At 38.2% G+C, this 9,736-nt stretch overlaps 1 long non-coding RNA gene across 1 annotated transcript in view; it reads left to right on the top strand.

Moving 5' to 3' along the window:
- LOC309507584 overlaps nt 1-9,736 on the top strand; it is a 116,427-nt gene that overhangs the window by 63,378 nt on the left and 43,313 nt on the right. The window lies entirely within an intron of this gene.

Raw genomic sequence — 9,736 nt, forward strand, 5'->3', positions numbered from 1 at the left:
ACATAGATACACATATATACATATATACACACACATATATATATATATATATATATCCACATACATACATATGTATACACACACATACACATTTACATATATACATTATATACACATTTACATATATATATTATATATATATATATATATATTATATATGTATATATATATTATATATACATATATACACACATTATATATATATATATATATATCCACATACATACATACATACATATGTATACACACACATACACATTTACATATATACATTATATACACATTTACATATATATATTATATATATATATATATATATGTATCTATATATATTATATATGTATATGTATTATATATGTGTGTGTGTGTGTGTGTGTGTGTGTGTGTGTGTGTGTATATATATATATTTATGTATATGTATATATATATATATATACATATACACATATTTACATATATATATATATATATATATACACATACACACACACATACATACATGTATACATATACACACATACATATATACACATATACATATATACATTATATACATACACATTTACATACATAGATATATATACACACACTTACATACATAGATATATATACACATTATATATATATATACACACATTATATATATATATACACATACATACATATGTATACACATACACATTTACATACATATATACTGTATATATTATATATGTATATATATATTATATATGTATATATATATATATATATATAATATGTGTGTATGTGTATATATGTGTGTGTGTGTGTGTGTGTGTGTGTGTGTGTGTGTGTGTGTGTGTGTGTGTGTGTGTGTGTGTGTGTGTGTGTGTGTGTGTGTGTGTGTGTGTGTGTATATATATATATATATATATATACATACATACATACATACATATATATATACAAAAATAAAGACTATTCATAATAATTTCAACTTTTCATCTCACTATGACTATTTCTTACTCTTTTAACTTTCAGTTACCCGTTTTATTATTTTACTGAGAGGCAGAAACAGGCTTATAGTTATATTATTAACCTTTTAATTTTAAACATTGAAAACATTGAAAACAGTGGTAAACCAGACAGACAAATACAGATGAATACAATTCGAAATCCCTGGTTGTACAATTCAAGTAACTAAATCAGACTGTCCTCTGTATCTTTATTAGTTAATTCCTCCTAACCAGATAAATTAGAGACTAAGCAGCTATCAGTTTGCACTTGATTAATACCTACTACTTGACCGACCCAAAAAAGCATCAGATGTTATATTTTGGGCTAATCCTTGTTAGGCTACGGAGCAATCCCTGTCTTAGCAAGCAAAGGATTTACCTATTTATATTATTAGATCTTCATTCCCCAGCTTTACCCAGAGTGCACTCTGACTGACATGTTGAACGTCCCCTTGAGCCACCCCCCCTCCCCCAAAGGCCACCCCTACAGGGCATGAGCGCTTTTTGGAAGGAGGGGGGGGGAAGCGGACCCGCTAATCCTACTATGTAATTACTGCTCCCCACTGAGGCTCAACCAATTCTCTGAGAATCAGATTAGATGACCTAAATCGTTCTCGTTCCTCCTTACCTCATCAAACATTTCCTTATCTAACAGAGGAAGAGCTAAACATCACACAGACACCGCAGCACTCATCCTGCCCTCCCCCCTCACCACACAGGCTGTTTATTTATCACCACTCCCCTGTGATCCACAAACAAGCTGGCAGGGGAGAGCTGAGGCATGCTGGGAGGACAGTCTCGGGGATCAGGGGCCAGGCCATTGAGTCTGAGCTGTGCCTGGAGATAACAGGCGGCACCGTTTCCGCAACCACCCTGACATCACGCGGCAAAACACCCGCTTGTATTGCAGAAGAACAACCCCCTTGTGCGGCTGACTGATTATTAATGTGTTAATTACACAATAAAGTCGCAAAATGACGCCTTTACAAAACGCGGAGGGCCCTGTGCCCGTGGAGACGAACGGGAGGGAGCGGTTATGGCTTCTTGGCGGATACAGAGACAGGGCAGAGTAAAGAGGGAGAACAAATGAGGTCTGTGATCCTGAACCCCCCACACCATCCTCCCCCCTCCCCAATCAGCCCGAGCCGGGGCTCTCAGCCCGACAGCCAAGCCTTTGTTACAGTCTGAATGGAGGTTAAATATCCCTTGAAATCAGAGCTCTTTGGCTTTCTGGATGCATAGTCAGAGTCCCTGAACCTTTCACATGCAAATGTGAGTGCTTTTTATTTCCATTGTAGCCCTAGTTGGGCAGTGGTGTCATGCTGAAGGGCGATGAATAAAGCTGGTGAATTTGAAGCTTTTCTCGGCTTATTTGCGGCCCCCACTCCCTTTCCTCCCTCTTTTTATCGCCATCTCTTCCAGCCAGGCCGCAACCCTCCCCTCTCCTGCAGGAGTTTAAATAAGCACAGATGGTCTCTCCTGACCTGCTATTCATCATTGTGTCAAAAGCTCTGTCAGAGTAATGCTCCCTCAACAACGGCCCTGAAGGATTTTGTTTGTTTCCATTGATGAGCCCTGTTAATTTCAAAGCCGTCTCATTAGGGCTTAAACCACCAATTAATTTCTTTTGTTCTTGTCAAATGGCTAATTCTAAACATGAACCGAACCGACAAAAAAGGGCTGCTCGGAGCCAGACAACACCGCTGCTGCCGGCAATGAGGCGTGAAGCAGGTAGAGAGAGGGAGCAAATCGAAAAACGTGAGAGCGGGAGGGGTTGAGGTGGAGGGGAAAATCACACCAAAAACCCTTGTTAATTTATAGCCACGCCAATCCTAGCCAACTCATTAGCTGCGTGCAGATTTTTCTCAGGCAAAGGATCAAGTGGTCCTTTGGGGAAAAGGTTGCAATCACCTGTTGGCGATGGCAGCTAGCGATAGTGAATATTTAAAACAGAGAAAGACAAAGAGAGACATGTGCAAATCCAAATACAAACAGGAACACACACACACAAAAAAAACAGTAGCCAGTGTAGCTTTTTTCCATTTCAAGTGTGCTCACAAAAAAGGAAAAAGGAAAAAACATTCGGTGCCTCCACTCCATTATGGGAGTGCAAGCTGTCATTACGCCCGGGATTGTATGGGTGCCTCATAATATCCAGAGATTGGTAGTTTGTTAGACAGGACTATACAATTTGCTGCAGCCTTGAAGGATCCTTGAGCCTCTCTTGACGACTTACCGCGGGGAATTGTCGAAGCGTTGGCTTTTGTCTGCTGGAGACACAGGGGCAATTATCCAGCCTCCTGTAACGTTTCCCCAGCTTTAATCTCCCGACTCAGAGCAGAAAAGCAGAATGTCTAAGGTTTCAGAGTGCCTCTGGGTTCTATTAGCACACAACCACGTTTTTTCCCTCCCTTTCGCTTTCTTTCTTTTTTTTGGTGCTTTTTGTTCAGGGGAAGGCGAGTGAAGAGAAGGCCAGAGTCTGACAGGCAGCCTTCCCTTGGGCTTTGAGAAGAAAACATGATTATGTCATAATATATTTTCGAAAAGAGATCCATTTAAAAGATTGCTCCTCTGCCTTTTCAATCTAGCGAGGCTCTGCTTTTGTCTGGTTTAGCAGGAGAGGCAGGGGATGACAGATGCGCCAATGAATCAAACAGGGCACCTGGAGAGGTTTTACCACAGCCACAAATACATCACCGCAGCGGTAGATGCGTTTTCCACCCAGCGTGAACTGCAGTCCCGCGGATGTCAGTTAAAGTGACCCTAAAATGGAAAGGGAAATCAACAATGGTAAGAATTATTCACTTTAAAAAATAAATTAATACATGACATTCCATTAGCATTCCATTAGAGGTTTAGAAAGTCTGAGTGTCAGTCTCATCTTTACTCGTATTTGATAGGCAAATTTTGTCTACGCCATGTGAATGAATAACAATATCTCTGTATTGTTCTGTTTAACAATATATCAGGAAGCAACTAGCGTTGAGGCATTTGGCCTTGCCAGACTCTCATCAGAGACTAACTGAAAAGATCCACTTAAGCGAAGGATACTCAATTATAAATACACTTTAGAGAAAAAAAATATTGATTTCTTTTGAAATATACCCTCTACGTTAACAAAGAAACATTAAAAAAGAAATTCCATTGTATTATATTTCATATTTATTTCATGTTTCAATAAATACCATTATGCCTGTTGGCCTTAACTAATAAAATAATCCATAAAATTACCAATTAAATAATTTGAAAGTGTGAACATTTGTCTCCATAAAATAAATGTCCATTACAAGCATACTGACCAAACAGATGTTGTAGACATTAACTATTCTGTATCTAATACTAATCACTTACATTACATTTTTAAATATCAACATATTTAATTCCACTATACCTCATATTTTGTTTTAGAAACCAAGTGGGCTTGCACGGGCTAAAGTATTAAACCGTGTACCAGTACAAGCCATCAAATCCGTGTCTAAGCCAATTAAAAGATGCATCATGGTTGATGGGGATGAGTCAAAATTAGGTTGTGCAAGTGACCTGAGATGGCTAATGCTAAGAACCCATAAAGGGTCAAATAGTTCATTCATTAAACCATGAAACATTAAAATGGCCCAATAGCAAAAGGAATAGACATTAATCAACTCCAACTTGGATTTGAGCATTAAAGTCTATTGAGTCATTTTACTGATCCATAAGCAAAGCCTGTCCATTACAAGGGGCTGTAATTGCAATCCTGGCAGGACACAAAACAAAAGCAGTTGTATTAAGTTGTTGACACTGCAGTTTAATTGCCAAGCTACTGAAAGGGAATATCTAAATGCAGTATTGCTCTATTAGAAGAATAAATACAGTATAAAAGCCACAGGACACAGATACCATTAGCAAAGGAAAATTGGCATTTAAATAAATACTGCACAAATCTAAATAAATATTCCAGTATTTTGACTAAATAAATTCCAGCTGCTCTAAAATAGATTTTTGTATAACAAAAAAAATAAATAAAAAAATGAGCTCACTGAGAAAACCGCCCGAAAACCAACACTTAAAACACCCACACACAATTATACAAGCCCAAATCTACCTGATTTCATTGTCCTGGCAATTGCTATAGCATAAATACATGCTAACCAGAAACTGGCAGTTACATATAATCAGGAGGTAATGTAAAAATCCATAATTATCGGTTGGGCTACAGGGACTCTTAAGAAGAACGATCTACCGATGTTGACACCCTAAATTATTGATTAATTAAATACATAAATTAATAAACAAATGGCTTAGATTCACTTCTCCAAAAGCATCAAAAGGAATTGTATGCGCTCAAAAAAGAAGAGTTCTCAGGTGCGTAGAACAATAGAAGTTGTCAACCAAGTAGCCAAAGTTGCCCGCACACTGAAAAAAAAAAGAAGCAATTTAGGCCAAAAAAGGTCAATCAAAAATGTATCTTTAATTACTTATGCATGTGATAAAAGGTGAACAAAATGTGCAAAGTCTTAAAAACAGACCAGAGAGCAGACGTTTTAGCCCATGCTTTCGTCACTGCAGAGTGCAACTGACTAGGAGGGAAACGATGCTTGAATGTAACTTAAAAGGTTTTTTTGTACAGAACTCAGCACATGAAAACTCCCACTATTTCCCCCTGTTTTTGGTCACATTGTACTAATTTGTGAGCATAATTTACCTACTTTATTCTGCATGTGAAGTGCAGGGCTCTGTATTTATGTGTCAAACAAAAACTGGACTGGAGCACACATGGATTGGACTGACAAACAAACACGCATAATTTTGCATTGATGTTACAGGTCATCTGTCTCACTCTCCTACTGACTCTGTGCTGGACAAGCATCATTTTTTATGCAAATGGTCACAGAAAAAAAGGGTAAATGGTGTCTTAGGTTCATGGTGTTCACATGCAAAAACAAGGACCAGCTCCTGCTTAGGAAAAATATAGGATAAATAAAAGTAAAAGACCATTTGCCTTTAAGCTTGCATTCCTTTAACTTATTTAATGTGCATGTATCAGTGCATTTGCCCTTGAATCTGTATGTGTTGCATGTTTGGATGGTTCACTGACTATGGCTACCTTGGGGGAAGGCAAACTGTACTATTTTACCACTGCATTTTTGCATAACTCAGCATAAACCACATAATTCATACAGAATAATCAAATCTGACCAGATCTTCTCATGTAACAATGTTCAGATGCAAAAGGAAGAAGCTAGAAAACATACTATGTACTTGTTGAAGAATATGTGCCCTCATATAAAAGACGAACAGAGAATGGTGGCTGAAATTTGTCTGTTAAATACAAGTGGTTTTGAGACTGCCAATCTGAGCTTCATGGCAATTACAACTTCACCAGATGTTAAACCACAAAGAAGGTAAAATGGATTTAAAATAAAAAAAATAAACACTAGAATATCTATAATCATTTGAAAATAGCCAGTCTGCAGCTTGGATTGACCTCTCTTAGAATCCCATTAGAGATAATTATGACCTGAATTGAACACATTCTGTTCGGCTAAGTATTTCCATATTGTTGGTAGTTCAGAGTCCATGAACTTTGTGCTAAAAATGGAATAAGCTTAAATAAACAATCTGGAATCGTTTTTTCAATTTGAAAACAATGTTGTATGGTTGCTAGCAGGGCCATTTTAAAATGTCTGACAATAAATTACCATTAAAAATCCACTATTGAACAAATAAGGCAGAAAATTGTCATATTACAAAAACAAAAGGGTAATTAAATAATTTAATAATTTTAGAGCATCTTCAAAATGTGTAAAGACCAAGAAACGGTAGTCTCGCTATGATTCATGGAATGGCAAAGACAGCCTATACTTTATCAAATAACTTTTAATTAGTACACATCTGTAAATGTAAGCAATTATTTCACAAATCAAATCAGTCTGCATGTACTGTACACCTGGAAGCAAGGGTTTTATAATAAAAACAGAGCATTTGTTTCACAAAATAATCTGTTTCTCGCTTCAATAATTAAGCATGTTCTTTTTTTAACCCCCAGCTGGGCCTAAAACCTCAACATTTGTGTGAGAATGTAATTACCGCGTAGGCTTAATATGCGCCATAAAAGCACTCTTGTGCGCGTCTTAATCTCGACATCAAAGTGAGTGAGTGCCGGTACCTTCTCACAGCAAACGTATCACACAAATCTCATTACAGACAACATCTAATTACTGCCTGGAATTCAATGCTTACTTGGAAGGAATACAAAGCCTGAGCCTGACAGCCCGGCCTCAAAATACCTCATCTTTTACAGCCACACTGTGTGATTTTGATCAAGGCATATTAGCCCCATGTCAAGAGGACGGAAAGGACCATCATATGACTACGATCACAGGCCAGCAGTTAAGAGATAAACACCCAGGAATGCAGGCTATTCACAAGAACTTCTAGGTGTCTGCAAAATGCCGCTTATTAAAGTCAACTCATCTGTATAGTGCAGAGATTGTTTCAAAGCAGCTTCATGGTAATAAAAGAATCAATGATGCAAACTTCCTCAAATTCTCAGTCAAATTCTGCTTTAAGGATTCATTCACACAGAATGTGTTTTTGCTTTGAAAAACGTGAGACGGAATGGGAAAAAAACGCAAGGTCTAGAGATGTGTTTTTTAGAAGTCGGACTGATTTTAATTTGAGCGGCGTGTTTTTAGAACGCAGTATCAAAGCGCGATACGCTGCAAAAGACGCAAGATGCGAGTGCAACCGCTATAAACGTCCATCTAGCACGTGTTTACATAGGAAAACAATGGAAAAGTAACCGATTGGAATGGAAATTGTGTGAATGGCCCCTAAATCTTCTCTAAAAAGATAAGTGTCATTCTGTTCAAGTCAGTTTAGAGTCCAATAACTGTGTAGAGATCATCAATTATGAAACGAGTTCAATTTAGCTAAAAGTAGATCTACAGAAGACAATAGTGTCTTTATTCAAATCATTATTCGAATCAGATCCATCCTGATTCAATTCAGGTCAACAACAGTGTTGATGTTGCATGATTCATCAATTATAAAACAAATTCGATTCAGCTATAAAGCAGTGTCGATAGTTTCATCATCCAGTTCAATTCAGTTCAAGTTTTGTTCTCAACTGATAGTGTCAGTGACCACACAATCCAGACGATGAAAAGTTTGCCGATGACTTCACCGCAGATTCTTGACTATGACATTTAGCTCATCCTTCCAGCCTTCCAAAAAAGGAAGCAATAGTGTTGTGCTTTCGGACATCAACATTCTGAACACAGGAGGAATAATCCAATTGAATCCACACTAATCCAAATGAACACAGCGTGCGTAGCTGTGGTTATCCCGGGTAGGGAGAAAGGGGAAGGGAGATGCCTGCACTGCAGCTTATCAACTGTCAGTGGTTTTCTGCTGTAACAGGCGGTGTTATCAGGGTCAGCCCTGCTCGGGGATTGGAGGGCCCTACTGTGTCAAGTAAACACAGAAACCTGTCCTCATGCTTATCTGTCCTGGGAGAGAGAGGCAGCCAGAGAGGAGAGGAATAGAGGGAAAAAGAGCGAGGAGGTGGCAGAGGGGAGAGAAAAGGAGGAGGGGAGATTGAAAAGCAGAGAAAAGGGATCTGTCTCCATGGCAACCACAGTCGTCCACCCCCCCAACCCCCACCAGTTTTCCCACTCCTCTGCAGAGAACTCTGGTGGTCTTTGTGTAACGCGATTCCACTAGAATGCACTGTGTGGATTAGTGCAGAGCAGTGCCCGCAGGGCTCAGACAGGGCCACAGTAAAGACATTATTACCCAGATCAAACGCTGTAATCACACAGCACCGAGGGGGCTTTCGCATCCACGCCAGATAAAGCCAAAGCCTGGCAATGCTCAGGTGATTAGGCCATTATTACAGTCTTTCAGCCCCGTGCCAGGACCTTGCCAGTCGAAACATTGTCCATCTCCACTGGCTAAAAGGGAATGTAACTTCACACCAGCAGAAGCACATTGCTGTTGATCCATATCCGTAAATGCTGCACCATAGCATTATAACCACAAAACAGACAGGGAAAATCCAGATTGGCATTGGCAATCATGTTACTAGTAAAGGTGTGTGTGTGTACTTCATTGCATGATCAAAGAAGCTTCAAAAACCTAGTGAGGTGCCTCGCTACCTACATAGGCAGCATCCTAACCAGAATGCTAACCAGAACTTCAAGTGACTGATTAGGAACATTCTACATCCACTACTGATAAAATATATATTTTTTGAAAGATATAAATATACTATATCAATTTACTATGTACATTTAGCAATATACATATACAGTATATAAAATACTTTTATACAGCAAAAATTCATTCAATTTATCAAAAGTGACAGAAAAGACTATTAATTAAAAAAAATGTAACAAAAAAAACAAAAATCAAATGCTGTTCTTTCAAACTTTCTATTTATGAAAGAATCCTGATTTTTTTTAGCACGGTTTCCACAATAATATTAAACAACTGTTTTCAACATTGCTAATAATAATAATAAATGTAGCACCAAGCAAGTTCTGAAAGATCATGTGATACTGAAGACTGGAGTAATGGCTGCTGAAAATTCAGTTTTGCATCATAGGAAGAGCCATTTCTGGAACACACTTTACCTACAGAGGCAGCTCACTAGGTTTTGGAACAGAGTTTGAACCTAAACAGAGCAAAAGTATTGAAAACGGATGTTCTTTCCCATGCACCAATCAGATGAAAGCTGCTGCTACAAAGATCAAGCCTCTCTTGAAACCAAGATC

This window comes from Leuciscus leuciscus (genome assembly GCF_965113295.1).
Source record: "Leuciscus leuciscus genome assembly, chromosome: 10".
Lineage (NCBI taxonomy): Eukaryota > Metazoa > Chordata > Actinopteri > Cypriniformes > Leuciscidae > Leuciscus > Leuciscus leuciscus.